An 8,853-nucleotide genomic window follows, 5' to 3' on the forward strand; every position below is an offset into this window, starting at 1 on the left:
AACTATTTATTTTGGGGGTAGGGGCAAATAACTGCCTTGCTCCTAGTGCAGAAAATCCTAATTTCGGCCCCGGGGTGCCCTACCCTGGGGTAGATGGGCATCTCCAAACTAACAGCCATGAAAACAACACACCATGCCATGGGTTTCGTGCCAACTGGCCTTGGCTAGTTTTGTTGTGCAGTGCACAAAACAAAACAGGAAAATAAATCCTAGCCCATCTGGGCACTAGCTACGCATATTAGATTCCCTCTCTCTGTGTGGTAGAACCCAATTATTGCACTTGAACTTGAATTTTCTGAATGTTTTGCTTTTTGTATGCAATGCAGTAGTCTCAGCACTTGATAACAAGGTACATGTTCTTGAAACTGTAATAACTTTGCTCTGTGTCTGTGATTAGCTTTGCTCTGTTGGCTTCCAACATAACAACTGAAGAAGTTAAATGTAGGTGTCAAGTTCTGTAATATTGCCGTTGCGATCTTTTCATCATCTATGTGCACTTCATCAGCCACTAGTTGAAGAGAAAGAGACATAATTTTGTCTACGTATTCAATCATACTTCTGCAGTCACTCAATTTTGTGTTATACAATACACATCTAAAATGTACTCTCCTCATGAGACCTCCATCTTGGTATGCTGCCGGTAATGCTGTCCACATATCTTTAGCTGACATCTTCCCATATATTATAAAGTACACATGTTGCTGCACACTCAAACCAATAGTGCCAATGGCGCTCTCTACATCGTCTGAGCTTATATCGGCACCAGGATCTATCGTAACCTTCCACAATCTCTAACGCTGCAATTGCATTTCCATGGCAAACTTCCAGGTTGTATAATTATCTGCACCTTTTAGTTATGGGGGTAGCTTATCTATTCATACTTCTTACAGACATAACTATGCAGCCTTTGTGCACTAAACAGCTTCTGTGCTACTTCATTGCACTGGAAACACTCTTGGTGGGATTTAATGAGATCCGAGTTTGGGCATTTTTTTTTTTTTTAAAGAGGCAATTATTTACAAGGCTAAATCATGCCCTGTAAATGATTGCCCCTTTACAAAAAATCCAAGTTTGGCCGACATACCACACGGCCACCGAACTCAGACTTCATTACATCCCGCCCTCTGTGTTCTATCCAGCGTCTGTGTACTGACTAGTTTCTGTATTGACACACTGTGCTGTCTTCACTGTATGGCAGTTTGCACTAAACATGTGCTTAAGATGGCGTCTGTATGCTGCTCTGTGCGTCATAATAGCTTGGGGATTGTAAACTTGGTGTACCTGGGCCCATAACTTGTTGTAAATTATGTGTGTGTAGGTGTTGATATTGAAGAGTTATATTGGCAAACACCAGCGGATGACTCAACTGTGAACAGCCCAATTATACCCCTTTTCCACTAGCTCAAAAAACACGGTGTCGAAGTCAAAAATATTACATAGAGAGAACATCGAAACCCCACACTTTTGAGTCGCTATGCTTGCGAATACGCACAGCGTGTACAGCAATATATGGTAACATACGCATTTACACAGACATGCCACAAAGATATATTCAACACATATTTCTCTTACGTCCTAGAGGATGCTGGGGACTCCGTAAGGACAAATGGTATAGACGGGCTCCGCAGGAGATAGGGCACCTAAAAAGAACTTTGACTATGGGTGTGCACTGGCTCCTCCCTCTATGCCCCTCCTCCAGACCTCAGTTAGATTCTGTGCCCAGAGGAGAAAGGGTACACTGCAGAGAGCTCTCCAGAGTTTTCTGTTTTAAAAGAATTTTGTTAGGTTTTTTATTTTCAGGGAGTCCTGTTGGCAACAGGCTCCCTGCATCGTGGGACTGAGGAGAGAGAAGCAGGGCTGGCTTTACGGTTGGGCTCTGTTTCTAGTCTACTGGACACCATTAGCTCCAGAGGGTGTCAGAACACAGGTCTCACCTGGGGTTCGTCCCGGAGCCGCGCCGCCGTCCTCATCACAGATGCCGAAGATAGAAGCCGGGTGAGTATGAGAAGGCAGAAGACATCAGGTGGCAGATGACATCAGATTTTCATGAGGTAAGGCGCGCAGCGGTAAGCTGCGCGCCATTGCTCCCACTATACACACACAGAGCAGCACTGAAGGGTGCAGGGCGCTGGGGGGGGGGGGGGGGGGGGGGGCCCTGGGCAGCAATATTCCTCACTTCTGGGCATGTTAAGATGGATTAGGCTGCGGAGGCAGTAAATCCAAGAATCCCCCGCCATTTTAATAAAAAAAGCACTGGGACCGAAGCCCGCCGTCGGGTGGGCGGGGCTTGATCCTCAGCACTAACCAGCGCCATTTTCTCCACAGAGGCTACATGCTGAACGCTGGCTCCCTAGTCTCTCCCCTGCTGAACTTCACAGGCTGGAAAAAAGAGGAGGGGGGCACATTGGCGACGCAGTGAGTGGGAATTGGAATATTATTATATAAAAAGCGCTATCTGGTCATATTTTTCCACAGTGTTATTAAGCGCTGGGTGTGTGCTGGCATACTCTCTCTCTGTCTCTCCTAAGGGCCTGGTTGGGGTTTTGTCCCCTTGTAGGTTAATCCCTGTGTGTGTGGGGTGTCGGTACGTGGTGTCGACATGTCTGAAGCGGAAGGCTTCTCCAAGGAGGAGGTGAAGCAAATGAGTGGTGTGTCCCCGTTGGTTGTGCCGACTCCGGAATGGATGGACATGTGTCATATGTTGAATGCAAGTGTGGCATCTTTACATAAAAGGCTTGATAAGGCTGAATTAGGGGGGACATCAGGGGGTCAATCCTCAGATTGGACCGACTCACAGGGCCCGTCGGGGTCTCAAAAGCGTCCCTTAACACAAGACACTACTACCGACACGGATTCTGACACGGATTCTGATTCCAGTGTCGACTATGACAAAGTAAAATTGCACCCTAGGGTGACTAAAACCATTCAGTGTATGATTGTGGCAATAAGGGATGTGTTGCATATTGAGGATGAACCCTCGGTCCCCGACATAAGGGTACACATGTTTAAGGAAAAGAAACAGATTATGAATTTTCCCACATCTCATGAATTTGAAAATGATTTCTTTGGAAAAGCTTGGGAGACTCCGGAAAAGAGACCGCAGATCCCCAAAAGAATTTATATGGCATACCCCTTCCCTAAGCAGGACAGGGAGATTTGGGAATCACCCCCCACTGTGGACAAGGCCCTGACGCGCTTGTCCAAGAAAGTGGCGCTACCGTCTCCTGACACAGCGGCCCTTAAGGACCCTGCAGATCGCAGGCAAGAAACTACCTTAAAGTGTATTTATTCTCATACAGGTGCTGTGCTAAGACCGACAATTGCGTCGGCATGGGTGTGTAGCGCAATTGCAGCTTGGACAGATGAGCTGACAGATCAATTAGATAATATGGATAAGGATACTATATTCTTAACTCTAGCCCATATTAAAGACGCAGTCTTATGTATGAGGGATGCTCAAAGGGACATTGGACTGCTAGCTTCTAGGGCCAATGCCATGTCTATCTCGGCGAGAAGATCCTTATGGACTCGCCAATGGATGGGTGATGCGGATTCCAAAAAACATATGGAAGTACTACCCTATAAGGGTGAGGTATTGTTTGGGGATGGGCTGACGGACCTGATTTCCACAGCTACAGCAGGTAAATCAAATTTTTTACCATATATTCCCTAACAGCAAAAGAAAGTGACACCCTATCAGATGCAGTCCTTCCGGTCGCACAAGTCCAGAAGAGGTCGGGGATCCTTTTTCCTTGCCAGAGGTAAGGGCAGAGGCAAAAGAGCACCTGCTTCGGCAGGTGCCCAGTACCAAAAGTCCTCCCCGGCTGCTCCAAAACCCACAGCATGACGCTGGGGCTCCCCTGAGGGAGTCCGCACCGGTGGGGGCACGTCTTCGACTTTTCAGTCAGACCTGGGTCAGATCAGACCTAAATCCCTGGGTGTTGGAAATAGTTTCCCAGGGGTACAAACTGGAATTCGAGGAGGTGCCCCCGCGCCGATTTTTCAAATCGGCCCTACCAGCTTCCACATCGGAAAGGGATGTAGTGTTAGCTGCAATTCAAACGCTGTGTGATAATCAAGGTTCCCCTGCACCAGCAGGGAAGAGGTTACTACTCAACCCTATTTGTGGTCCCGAAACCGGACGGTTCGTTTAGACCTATTTTGAATCTGAAATCCCTAAACCTGTACATAAAAAGATTCAAATTCAAAATGGAATCACTCAGAGCGATAATAGCCAACATGGAGGAGGGGGAGTTTATGGTGTCTCTGGACATAAAGGATGCGTACCTTCATGTCCCTATATATGCCCCCCATCAGGAATACCTGAGATTCGCTGTACAGGATTGTCATTACCAATTTCAGACGTTGCCGTTTGGACTTTCCACGGCCCCGAGGATTTTCACCAAGATAATGGCGGAAATGATGGTGGTCCTACGCAACAGGGAATCACAATTATCCCATACTTGGATGATCTCCTGATAAAAGCGAGATCAAGGGAGAAATTGCTGAGCAGTGTGGCGCTCTCTCTGAGAGTGCTCCAGCAACACGGTTGGATTTTAAATCTACCGAAGTCACAGTTGATTCCGACAACTCGACTGCCGTTCCTAGGTATGATACTGGATACGGAACAAATGAAGGTCTTCCTCCCAATAGAGAAAGCCCAGGACATCCAGAACATGGTCAGAGACCTGCTAAAACCGAAAAGGGTGTCAGTTCACCAATGCACTCGAGTTCTGGGAAAAATGGTGGCAGCCTACGAGGCCATTCCTTTCGGAAGGTTCCATGCAAGGACTTTTCAATGGGACCTTCTGGACAAGTGGTCCGGGTCCCATCTGCACTTACATCGGAAAATAACTCTGTCCCCAGGGGCCAGAGTGTCTCTCCTGTGGTGGTTGCAAAGTGCTCACCTGCTGGAGGGTCGCCGGTTCGGAATTCAGGACTGAATCCTGGTTACCACGGACGCGAGCCTCCGAGGATGGGGAGCGGTCACACAGGGAAAAAAATTTCAGGGACTTTGGTCAGACCAGGAGTCCTGTCTACACATCAATGTGTTGGAACTCAGGGCCATTTACAACGGCCTTCGACAAGCGGAGAGTCTTCTTCGAAACCTACCGGTTCTGATTCAATCAGACAATGTCACAGCAGTGGCTCATGTGAACCGCCAAGGCGGGACAAGAAGCAGAGTCACGATGGCGGAAGCCACCAGGATTCTTTGCTGGGCGGAAAATCATGTAAGCGCTCTGTCGGCTGTCTTCATTCCGGGAGTGGACAACTGGGAAGCAGACTTCCTCAGCAGACACGATCTTCATCCAGGAGAGTGGGGACTTCATCAAGAAGTCTTTACAGACATAACACGTCTTTGGGGAACTCCTCAAATAGACATGATGGCGTCATGCCTCAACAAAAAGCTTCGGAGGTATTGTGCCAGGTCTCGGGACCCTCAGGCAGTGGCAGTAGACACTCTAATAACACCGTGGGTGTTCAAATCGGTCTACGTGTTTCCTCCTCTTCCTTTCATCACAAAAGTGTTGAGGATCATAAGGCAAAGAAGAGTACAGACGATACTCGTTGTCCCAGACTGGCCTCGAAGGGCCTGGTACTCAGATCTACAAGAGATGCTCACAGGAGATCCCTGGCCTCTTCCTCTGAGAGAAGACATGTTGCAACAGGGGCCCTGTGTATTTCAGGACTTACCCCGGTTACGTTTGACGGCATGGCGGTTGAACGCCGAATCCTAGCGAAAAAGGGGATTCCGGAAGAGGTCATCCCTACCTTAATAAAGGCTAGGAAGGAGGTGACGGTTAAGCATTATCACCGTATCTGGCGAAAGTATGTTTCTTGGTGTGAGACCAAGAATGCACCTACGGAAGATTTTCATCTGGGTCGTTTTCTCCACTTCCTACAGACAGGAGTGGATATGGGCCTGAAATTAGGCTCTGTTAAGGTTCAGATTTCGGCCCTCTCGATTTTCTTTCAGAAGGAATTGGCTTCTCTTCCAGAAGTCCAGACGTTTGTAAAGGGAGTGCTACACATCCAGCCTCCTTTTGTGCCTCCAGTGGCACCGTGGGACCTCAACGTGGTGTTGCAGTTCCTAAAATCACACTGGTTTGAACCGCTTAACAAGGTTGAGTTGAAATTTCTTACTTGGAAGGTGGTCATGTTGTTGGTCTTGGCATCAGCAAGGCGAGTATCAGAATTGGCGGCTTTGTCACACAAAAGCCTCTACTTGATTTTTCATGTGGATCGAGCTGAATTGAGGACACGTCCGCAATTTTTGCCTAAGGTGGTTTCTTCATTCCATGTGAATCAACCTATTGTGGTGCCTGTGGCTACAAGTGACCTGGAGGATTCCAGATCCCTGGACGTAGTCAGGGCCTTAAAGATTTAAGTAGCCAGGACGGCTAGAATTAGGAAAACAGAGGCTCTGTTTGTCCTGCATGCGGCCAATAAGATTGGCGCACCTGCTTCGAAGCAGACTATTGCTCGCTGGATCTGTAATACGATTCAGCAGGCTCACTCTACGGCTGGATTGCCGGTACCAAATTCGGTTAAGGCCCATTCCACTAGGAAGGTGGGCTCTTCTTGGGCGGCTGCCCGAGGCGTCTCGGCATTACAACTTTGCCGAGCGGCGACTTGGTCGGGGTCAAACACTTTTGCTAAATTCTACAAGTTTGATACCCTGGCTGATGAGGACCTAGCGTTTGCTCAGTCGGTGCTGCAGAGTCATACGCACTCTTCCGCCCGATTGGATGCTTTGGTATAAACCCCATGGTCCTTATGGAGTCCCCAGCATCCTCTAGGACGTAAGAGAAAATAAGATTTTACTCACCGGTAAATCTATTTCTCGTAGTCCGTAGTGGATGCTGGGAACTCCGAAAGGACCATGGGGAATAGCGGCTCCGCAGGAGTCTGGGCACAACTAAAAGAAAGCTTTTAGACTACCTGGTGTGCACTGGCTCCTCCCACTATGACCCTCCTCCAAGCCTCAGTTAGGATACTGTGCCCGGAAGAGCTGACACAATAAGGAAGGATTTTGAATCCCGGGTAAGACTCATACCAGCCACACCAATCACACCGTACAACACGTGATACCATATCCAGTTAACAGTATGAAACAAAACTGAGCCTCTCAACAGATGGCTCATAACAATAACCCGTTATTAAACAATAACTATGTACAATTATTGCAGACAATCCGCACTAGGGACGGGCGCCCGGCATCCACTACGGACTACGAGAAATAGATTTACCGGTGAGTAAAATCTTATTTTCTCTAACGTCCTAGTGGATGCTGGGAACTCCGAAAGGACCATGGGGATTATACCAAAGCTCCCAAACGGGCGGGAGAGTGCGGATGACTCTGCAGCACCGAATGTGAGAACTCAAGGTCCTCCTCAGCCAGGGTATCAAATTTGTAGAATTTTGCAAACGTGTTTGCCCCTGACCAAGTAGCAGCTCGGCAAAGTTGTAAAGCCGAGACCCCTCGGGCAGCCGCCCAAGATGAGCCCACCTTCCTTGTAGAATGGGCTTTAACTGATTTAGGACGCGGCAGTCCAACCGCAGAATGCGCCAGCTGAATTGTGCTACAAATCCAGCGAGCAATAGTCTGCTTAGAAGCAGGAGCACCCAGTTTGTTGGGTGCATACAGGATAAATAGCGAGTCAGTTTTCCTGACTCCAGCCGTCCTGGAAACATAAATTTTCAAGGCCCTGACTACGTCCAGCAACTTGGAATCCTCCACGTTACTAGTAGCCGCAGGCACTACAATAGGTTGGTTCAAGTGAAAAGCTGATACCACCTTAGGGAGAAACTGGGGACGAGTCCTCAATTCTGCCCTATCCATATGGAAAATCAGATAAGGGCTTTTGCATGACAAAGCCGCCAATTCTGAAACACGCCTGGCCGAAGCCAAGGCCAATAACATGACCACTTTCCACATGAGATATTTAAGATCCACGGTCTTCAGTGGTTCAAACCAATGTGATTTTAGGAAATTCAACACCACGTTGAGATCCCAGGGTGCCACTGGAGGCACAAAAGGGGGCTGAATATGCAGCACTCCTTTTACAAATGTCTGAACTTCAGGTAGTGAAGCTAGTTCTTTTTGGAAGAAAATCGACAGAGCCGATATCTGCACCTTAATGGAGCCTAATTTTAGGCCCATAGACACTCCTGCCTGTAGGAAGTGCAGAAATCGACCCAGCTGAAATTCCTCTGTTGGGGCCTTATTGGCCTCACACCAAGCAACATATTTCCGCCATATGCGGTGATAATGTTTTACAGTTACATCTTTCCTGGCTTTAATCAGCGTAGGAATGACATCCTCCGGAATGCCTTGGCCAATCCGGAACCACGAGTATTGTCCTTACTCCTCGTTTTCTTATTATTCTCAGTACCTTTGGTATGAGAGGCAGAGGAGGGAACACATAAACCGACTGGTACACCCACGGTGTCACTAGAGCGTCCACCGCTATCGCCTGAGGGTCCCTTGACCTGGCGCAATATCTCTCTAGTTTTTTGTTTAGGCGGGACGCCATCATGTCCACCTGTGGCCGTTCCCAACGATTTACAATCAGTGTGAAGACTTCTGGATGAAGTCCCCACTCTCCCGGGTGGAGATCGTGTCTGCTGAGGAAGTCTGCTTCCCAGTTGTCCACTCCCGGAATGAACACTGCTGACAGTGCTAACACGTGATTTTCCGCCCATCGGAGAATCCTTGTGGCTTCTGCCATCGCCGTCCTGCTTCTTGTGCCGCCCTGTCGGTTTACATGGGCGACTGCCGTGATGTTGTCTGATTGGATCAGTACCGGCTGGTTTTGAAGCAGGGATTTTGCCTGACTTAGGGCATTGTAA

The sequence above is a fragment of the Pseudophryne corroboree genome, chromosome 2 (assembly GCF_028390025.1).
Source record: "Pseudophryne corroboree isolate aPseCor3 chromosome 2, aPseCor3.hap2, whole genome shotgun sequence".
NCBI classification, from domain to species: Eukaryota; Metazoa; Chordata; class Amphibia; order Anura; family Myobatrachidae; genus Pseudophryne; species Pseudophryne corroboree.